Here is a 10,278-nt window from a genome sequence, read left to right as displayed (position 1 = left end):
AAGCCACTTAGTCTCAGAAACTGATAGCTAAGACTCACACTGTGTATGAGTCCACTATCTCAGTTCTTCAAGCAACAATCAATAGACTACAACGCTCCCTTTCCTCCAACTTCCATGGTCCCGAGATCCTCCAGCTCACCAAGGAAATACACAGGTTACTCTTCAGCTCCTCCGTTCCCAATAATCAACAGTTGGCCGAAGCCCTCAAAGCTCAATTTCAAGAAGTTTTTGCCAAGGTTGATGGCCTTAAAAAGTGGCTTGAGGAAGCTCCTCCGTTGCATTCCTCAAGAGGGGGAAGTGAAGAAGAAGTCCATCACTCTGATCACTCCATCTCACAACATCAGAGCCCCCCCATCATCACAGAAAACATTCCTACACCGCAGCCTTCACCGCAACCATCTTATCATACTCCACCTCATAACACTTCACCGCAAGAGAAGGTCACTCCTGAAAAGCCAGAAACTCCCCCTCACCTCAAAAACCTAGCTGAGTACATGTCATCTCCAAGCTCAACTGACTCTCCTGCCACCACCTAAAGGAAACACGATTGGAAGGCAGCCAAACTTGCAGAGCTTATATGGAGAGAATGCGGTTTTGATACTATGATGGACGAATCCTTGATAAACTCTTGGATCAATCCTCACCGCAGACTGCTGGATGAAGATTACAGACCCCACCTCACCTATGCTGAACCCCCTACTGATGGATACTGGGATGTCCCAATTTCTCCAAATGCCAAATACTTCACAGTATTTGAGCATTTCGACCGCAGCCTTCCTGACCACAAAAGACTGCCAATGGAATTTGAGAGACTCAGTCTTTTTCATGCTAAACATGCCTCTTCCATTGAAAATATATGGTCTAACGATAGACCATCCGCAGTCAAGAACTACAAAATTCGGAAGTTCATGAAGGTTGACTACATCCAGTATACCCTCACTAGAAGGGAGCATGACTATATCCGCACCCAGGCAGACTTTCCCTGTATGAATCCGGAAGAAATCTTTCTTATTGCCAAGGTGTTCCAAAACAAGTCAGAAAAGCACCCGAAAATGAAGATTGCGCTTGAAAAGGCCAATACTTTTCTGAAGGAAACGGTCTGTGATTTTGCCAAGATCGATGCAGATATCTATCCTATCATTGCCAAGAAATTTGATCTGCCACCTCTCGAGCCTGCACTAATGCCTACCGAAGGCTATCAAGAAAGATCCTTAGGCGCAACCAACTTTCCTGAACTTGGAGTCATTTTCAAAAGGAAGATAGATAATGTCAAATATTTCATTCCTATGACTGCCATGCATCGCCTTAACAAGAAGCAACTGGACATCTGCCGAACCGCAGTTGAAAGATCGAAGCACACTACCGCAGAAGTCAAGTTCGAGATCTTAAGGAGAATCACCTGGCTGGAAAACATCAGGAAGTTTTGGTGGATCCTGATCAAGTTCCTCAAACTTGATAGCTGAACAAAAGTTAAAGAGGTCACTTAGGGGGAAATTGTTGAATCATAAAAAGTGACCCTCTTGAACTACAGCTTCCGCAACCTCTTCAGCTACCGCAGCCATCCAGCACCCGCAGTCAAGCTCCTTCATCAGCAACCGAATCCGGAGTCTACCTACCGCAGTCAACCTCTTCAGCTACCGCAGCCATCCAGCACCCTCTTTACTTGTCTTTATTATGATACTCTCTATTGTCCAGTATGCCTTGCATGGCTACTCCTAGAGATGTAATCTAGTGTACTTCTTGAGTCTCTATAAATAGAGCTCATTCTCTTGTATCTAAAAAGAGAGAACTTACGCATCTATCTATTCTGAATACACTTCTCAAGTTATTCTTTCTATCTCTCTATCTTACTACGCACCACTTCTTACTCTCAAATATTACTAGAATACAACTGATTATAACCTCTCTTCTGAGCAAGTCTTTCGTGACTTAATCACTAAGTTTGATCTTCCTTATTAACTCGGTTTGAATGCATTCCTTGTTATGAATCAACTTATGTGTATACTTGATATAACAATTGTTGTCATTTCTATTTCTTTACTTTCCGCAACTAACTCTCTAACTATCTAATTCTAACTTAATAATATTATTGTTGAGCTTTTAGATCCTTCGAGATTAACTATTATGCAATACACTTGTTCTAACGTTTGTTCAAGTGTGTCTCTAAGTTTTCTCTCAACACATGCACCCACATATGTTGGGCGTACGTGGGAGTACGCACGACGTACGCAAGGCAGGGAAAAACCCTAATTTTTAGGGTTTGTGCCCTATTTAAACAACTTATACCAGTCTTGGACATTCTATTGATCAACCTCCATCACTCTCTACCCTAAAAACGAAACCCTAAGTGCCACTTGTGAGTTTTGAGCTTGAAACTGAGATTTTGTGGTGTTTTAGTGAGAAGAAGAAGAAGAAGAACACTTGAAGGTTGCTTGGGTTTGTAGATCCAGGGTCATCTTCAGCATAGCAAGTCATTTGAGGTAAAAAGCTCCCATCCTGATGATTCTTTTTGCTAGATCCAAGTTAGGGTGTTATTTATGCATTTTTGTGTCTTTTGAGCTAAAGTTGAGCTTATGATCTACTCCAGAAGCCATGGTTGTTAGATCTTAGCTCCATTGATGTCCCTTGTCCATAAAAATGTAATCTTTATGAGAGATATTGGTGCATGCAAGTATTAAGGCTCTTATTCAGCTTCCTTTTAAGTGTTGGGTCCTATTAAGTCATGCATGGGTGTAAAGTTGCCAACTTTACATGTTAAGTCACTTCTTAGAATCAGATCTAAGAGTTTGGCATGTTTGCTTAACGAATTAAGTGCTTAATGGGTGGGTTGGCTGTCTGCGGAGTATGTGGGGCGTACTCATCTCGTACGCTGAGCGTACTGGCCCAGAAGGAGTACGCCAAACGTAAGTCTGAGTAGCACATCGTACTAAGCTCTTTGACTTTTGGGTTGACTTCCTCGGGTTTGGGCCATATTTTGGGCTTTTAGGATTTGGGCCTTGTTGGGCCATTGGACTTCTGACTTTGGGCCATGGATAGACTATGGGCTTCTTGGGTTTAGGTCCATGATAGTTTTTGTGCCCAATTAGGAAGTTGGGCCTTATTGGGTCTTGGAATGCCATTTAAGGAATTTGGGCCTTTTGAATAGATGGGTTGGGCCTTAGTTTTGGGCCAAATAAGAAGAAGGGTAAAATGGTCTTTTACCTTGAGTATTGGACAAGTAACTTAGATTCTTGATTATGTATCGAGATCTAATTATTATTTGGATATTTATTTGATGATGTTAGCGCGGGGATTTTTCGAACCAGCAGACTGAGATTTATCTGAGAGATACTGCAGCTTGAGGTGAGTTTCCTCACTGTGTTTAGCGGGTCGAAGGTACCAATGTCGACCCTTGGTTTGTTATGCTTAAGATGCTTGTTGTCTGCGTGACTCTAGCATGTGTTATGTGTTTATATGTTTACCTGGCGGGGCCCGATGCCGGGAGTGGCCTGATGATTATATTGTATGCTATTTATCTTTGTGATTTTTATGCATGTGTTTATATGTTGTATGTATATCGGGCGGGGCCTGATGAATTACAGATCTGTTTCGAACGGGGCTCGATGCAGGGCGCGGACTAATGTCGGGCGGGGCCCATTATATGTTTGATATGTATGGTATGTGGTATTTTTGGGAACTTACTACGCTTTTGTGCTTGCGATTTTTAGTTAATGTTTCATGTACTTCTGGTTCGAAGCGGAAGAGCTCGTGATGATTGTAGTGTACACACCACATCGTTCCGCATTTTATATTACTCTGATGTACTTGGATGTAGAGGTGGCAATGGGTCGACCTGGGTTGGGTTCGGGTTCAACCCATTTAATAATTGGGTTGAAAATTTCAACCCAACCCATACCTGTTTATTTAAACGGGTTGATATTTCCAACCCAACCCAACCTTTTAGATAAATGGGTTGTCACCGGGTTGACCTGTTTATGTAGTTCTCGACCCAACCTATTAAATAAATGGGTTAAACTTGGGTTAACACATTTAAAATCAATTAAATAAATTATATAATTAAATATTATACCACTTAAATTATAAAGCGTAAATAAAACTTCATAATTATGACAAAAGCACAATCCTAATTCATAAATACAAATAAATTGTTCAAATAACATTAAAAATGTTTAGTTTCACAGTGACTTTGGAGAGTGACCAGTTTATCGACGCTAAAAAAAGAATGGAAATTAGGATTGAATTTTATTAAACACAGATAATAATAATGCAACATTATAATTTACAAATTAATACTTTGATTAATACATGATAATATTCAAATAATTATTAAGTTATATATATATATATATATATATATATATATATATATATATATATATATATATACATATTAAAGTTAAATGGGTTGACGACTTGAAAATTTGTTGATAATTTGTACCCAATCCAGCCTATTTAATTAAATGGGTTAGACGGGTTGACCAATTTACGTTAAATGGGTTGAAAATCTCAACCCAACCCACTAATTTTGAGTTGGGTTCGGGTTGGGTTGGCGGGTTGGGATAAAAGTTTTTAGGTTAAAAGTTCTTCTATATACCGCTTCTGCTGCTAATAAAAGGTTTGAAAACTCAAACATTGAATTAACTTAAGATCAATATCTGCTGCTAATATATAGGTCTAGTCAAGTCTAGGAAACCAGTTTTGTCTCGAAGTAAGAAGATCAACAAAGTATTCAACAAAACATGCAAGTAAGATAAAATGAGTATGAACAATGTAAAGATAACTTAAGAACAATAAGAATGATGGAGAAAGAGATTTGACTTGCAAGATATTTAGTATTTTATGTGAAAGAGAATATTGCTTCAAAAGGTTATAATGCATGGAAAACTCATCTCCTTAAATAGCTAAGGAGTGATAAAAAGACAAAATACAATAGGTGCATGGAGAATGTAAACCTGAGATGTCAAAAAGCTTACACACAAGATTTACTCGATTTTATCCCGTGAAGTGTATAATCAAACAAGTACTAAACAACAAGAAGCATTAAATGCTTGTACAGACTCAATAACACTGAAAAGTAGCAATGTCTCGGATATGTCTTCATTTTGGAAGAAGCTTGACTTCGGAACCCTTCACATTTCAGAATGCACTTGGATTTCGGTTCTGGTTTGGTTTCGGATTGCTAGAGGTTCACTTTCATGTAACAACCAGGGGCGGAGCTAGAATTTTAGATTAGTGGAGGTTTAGACGTACATCGTAATATATATATATATATATATATATATATATATATATATATATATATATATATATATATATATATATATATATATATATATACATATATATATATATATATATATATATATATATAATAAACCATTTGAGTGAGATATATATCTATATTGTATGTGAGTTTATAGTCTTACATCATAAAAGGAGTCGGGATTAATTTTAAGAGCTCCCCACTAGCCCCCTACTGTCTGTCCATAGTAACAACAAGACGGTGTCGTATTCAACACATCATCGCCCATGACATATCACCTACCATGGTATGTAATATGTGCCAATCCAATGTATCTAAGAGCTCCAAACCCAAAAAATAATGATTAATTTTAAAAACTATAAGAATTAATGATTAGTTTATTAACAGTTATAAAAAGTTATAAAAAGATAAATGATGAAAAATTTAATAAAACATATATAGTATCAACAAACAAAATTACATATTACTAATTATTATATCCAATATAAACTAATAAGTTTATGTTAATCATATTATAAAAATATTATAAAGATATTAATTTTTTTATTTTATAAAAAGTATCATAGTAGTTGAAATATTTGTAAAACAAATAAAATAGTTGCTATAAGAAGTCGGGATTAATTTTGAAAAAATATTGGGACGCTTATATATAGACTAATACAAAAGTTGATGTTACGCTTTTGATGTGCGCCGGTGTCAATGGCCTCGAAGAGAATCGGATATATATATATATATATATATATATATATATATATATATATATATATATATATATATATATATATATATATATATATATAAAGTTCAATAGAGAACCATAATTATTGGTTATTTAAGAAACCAAAACTTTTTTTCAATTTCTAGAGCTTATTCTTTATCGAAAAAAAAAATCTAAAAATATCTAAATTCATATATTAACATTGTGAATGTGAAAAATATTTTTCGGATTCACCGTGTGAATCCGGATTCACATTGTGAATTTTCAAAGATTCACATTGTGAATTTGACGTAAAAAAAATTGAATTTGATATCATTGGAAAAATGATAAAAAGTTATCAATTTCTGTATTTTTCGTTTTTTTTTTATCGTTGAAAAAAGTTGAAAAAAAGATTGGTTCCTTGGTTCCTTGGTTAATTATGGTTCTCTATTGAACCGCATCCTATATATATATATATATATATATATATATATATATATATATATATATATATATATATATATATATATATATATATATATATATATATATCTTAAAATAAAGACCATACAAATAAACATAATTCAACATAATTCAAGATAGTCAAAATTTTAGACCCTATTCATTTAAAACTTCAAAGACACTTCACTTCGGAGTTAATTAAACACAATATTATTTTATTTTAATAATAAATTCTTTAAGTTTCAACTAATTAATCACCACAAATGAACCGTTTTTAACTTATGTTAGTTAATTGGTAATATTATGACACTTAAAACTCAACTTTTTTTAAATTATGGTATTTAAAATTATTACTTATGAGAACTAATTTTTTTATTATAGGAATTATATATAATTCACGTATTTACAATATTATGTTACATATATTCGTATTTTATTATAGAAAACTATATAATACATTTGGTATCACAAATTAATCTTTTAATTAGTGATTGTCAATTATTCGAAATTTTATATATATATATATATATATATATATATATATATATATATATATATATAGTTAAATTTGACGTGAGCATTTGGAGCATTCTCATGGAGCGATTCAGTTCAATGGAACACTTGAGGTTCATGGAGCATGTGAAGTATGGAGCAAATCATATGAGAAGGGAATGGATCATTTGACAAAGGAATGGATCAAGTGTCAAAGGAACGGATCTTCTAAAAGGGGGATTGGTGCGCCATGTTGATAAAAGTTGCGCCATCCTTAGGGATGTTGCGCCAAATGATAACATCTTGCGCCATCATGTCTGAAATTGCGCCATGAGGTAGGGTGTTGTGCAACATATATGAGATGTTGCACCATATAGGAGATGTTTCACTATGAAGAAGAGTCGTTGTCCCCTATAGATGATGTTGCACCATCTAGAAGAGAAGTTGCGCCATTTGGGTGCATGTTGCGCCAAATGGCAAGGTGTTGCACCATCTTGGTTCCTCGATAAGCCATGATATCGCTGATGAGTCACGAAGTCCTCTATGATGCTCAAAAGTTGGTGATGCTCAAGGAATACACCATGGTTTGCCACCTTGGATGTTGGGCCATTAGTGTTCATGATGCGCCACTTGTGTATCATGATGCTCCATTATGGCTCAAGGTGCTCTATCATGTGTGGTGTTGATATACATGTGTTGTATGTCATGGAAGAATGTTCTAGAAGCTACTACATAGCGGATTGTGATTCGTTGACACCATTTATGGGCCTATGGGCCAATGGGCTTGGCCTATTAAGGTTTTAGGTCTGATCCCTCAAGTATAAATACGGATGCATGCTAAGTCATTTGAAGTGTCTATAATTCTAGAGTGATGGGTGAATCTATGTGAAATTGTACTTGTAACCACTGTTTGAGAACTCAAAAATAAAGAATACTCCCCCTGCTTGTGGATGTAAGTTACCTTGACCGAACCACGTAAATATAGTGTCTTATGCGCTTTTGGTTTTGCTAGTTATCCTCTTTCCTTCCTAACAAGTGATATCATAGTTGCGGTTTGTGTTCCTATAATTGAAGATGTCTACTCACAAGTTTGATTTGGAGAAGTTAATGGTTCAAATGATTTCAATTTATGGAAGGTGAAGATGAGGGCTCTTCTGGTTCAACAAGGATGTGCAACGACACTGGAAGGAGATGCAAAATTGCCAAAGGACATGGCGGATGAAAAGAAGGTGGACATTCTGACGAAGGCACATACCATTCTGTTGGTTTTGACAGATGAAGTATTGAGGGAGGTCGTGGATCAAACAGCAACTTCTGGGCTTTGGGAGAAACTTTGTGAAAATTAACAGAACAACTCTCTGATAAACAGGTTGTATCAAAAGCAAAGGATGTGCACTCTAAGAATGTATGAAAGTACCCAAAGTGAAAGATCCACTACAAGAAAAAGACCCTTTTACGACGCGCAAACCATGACACTCCTTGATTTATGTTACGCAAAAGCGTGTGACATTAAAAAAGTGTCATCTCTTCAAAAAAATTTAAGGATTTAGGTCACGCATTATTGTGTGCCCTTAAATTAGTGTCTAAATAAAAAAACACGGAGGGCACCTATAGTAAAATGCGTGTCGTCTAAGGATGTCGCTTTATAAATTTTAATGGAACGCGCATTTTCCAACCTTTAATAGCTAAGCGGGAACAAAATCCCCAAAAATTAGAAAACCCCGCCTTGTTCTCATCTTCCTTCGTTTCTACTTTTCTCTTTTCCATGGTTTGGCTTAATGAAGCTCTTTGAATTCCATGAGTTATCGCTATGAAGTATGGAATGCAAAGCTTGATTCTCGTTTGTTTCTGATTTCCCATAGATAAATCAAAACAACACACAGACGAAGAACCCTAACATGCGTCTTCCTTCGTAGTAGGTAGCGGGAGGTCTTTTATTTTCTTCTAAAATCCCGATTCTCTCATTTTTCTATCGACTTAGTACGTGCTAGGGTTTTTGGTGGTGATCAACGGGTACGAGACATAATAGAACAACTGAAGAGGCTATTACAACGGGTTGAAATTGTATGGAATCGTTTGGAGATGATGGAGTTTAGCTTTTACCTTCGTCAAATATTAAGGCGGAACACGACTATTGAGATTGAGGGTTTTTTGCTATAAAAAATAGACCTTACAAAATCATTACGATTGAGGGCTCTATGACGAAGAACTAGGGATTCTAAGCCCGACAAGGTTTCCTCCTCTCCTTGAATTCATGTTTTCAAAACCTAAAAGGCAATTTAGGTTTCTATCTCTTATTTTAGAGTTATCTTATTAAATCGTCTTATTCCTTCACCCAGCTTGGCTATGGATTCCCGGTATGGCATCACAACCCTGCGACATAGTTACTCTCGATCCTACAAGGGTCGTTGAAACCCTCAAGAATCTGACCACAAGGTTTCGTGACTACAGAGTGGTTGATGTCGTGAACTTGTTACCCACTGCCAATGATGGAACGATCAGGCCTTTATATATACAGGTGAGTAATTAAATCTTAGTATAGTCATCAGTAAACACTTTTTCTCAGAATTAGGCTGTTTGTAAATCTTTTGAATCTTCTAAACACAATTGATGTTTTATTTCTCTACGCTCCTACAACTCGGGCTATGCTTGTTATTTTTGGTTGCTTTGTTACTACATAAGACAGCAACCTGGTAATCTTTGAATAATTAATCACTGCCTGTTTAGGGATACTTTTTGGTGAACACCAACTGTTTGATAAAATGCCCCAATGAGCGACTCTTGTGTTTTAATGCTATATTATATATTTTGAGCAAGGAACTACACATGTTTTTATTAAATCTGAAGTGTAATGTACAATAGCAATAACATTGAGGTAGATTACATGTATTGTTCTTTTATGTGTTATTGTGAGGCATGAATTAAGCTCTGAAGAATCACCTGTTCAGATGTGATCATTGACAATGCGGAAAGCAAGCAACCAAATAAAAGGATTTATAACCTTGAAAAGGAGTTATAACCTTGCAGTGGATGCTTGAAAAAGACAAGGTCAAAACTGATACGATACACAAATTACGTGTAGCATCTAACAAGTCCTTCAACTTTACCTTTTGCTTTGGAGTTCTATCACCACTGCAAACAAGTGAAGTATGTTTCTATCTTTTGAAATTTGCCCTAATTTATAAAACAAAAATAAGGTTGTAAATCTTAATGACGAACTATAGCAATTACACAACGAAGCTCTTCAGCTTGTCCAAATGAGCTAATGATTCCACTCCCTTGACGTGTTAGTCCTTTAGAAGGCTGAGTTGGCTCGTCATTTTTCTTATGGTCATATGTTGATCTTTTTTCTTTATCAGATAGA

The sequence above is a fragment of the Lactuca virosa genome, chromosome 4 (genome assembly GCF_052849685.1).
Source record: "Lactuca virosa cultivar CGN04683 chromosome 4, Lactuca_virosa_CGN04683_v6, whole genome shotgun sequence".
In the NCBI taxonomy this organism is placed as follows: domain Eukaryota; kingdom Viridiplantae; phylum Streptophyta; class Magnoliopsida; order Asterales; family Asteraceae; genus Lactuca; species Lactuca virosa.
Note: the sequence above shows the minus strand (reverse complement) of the source record.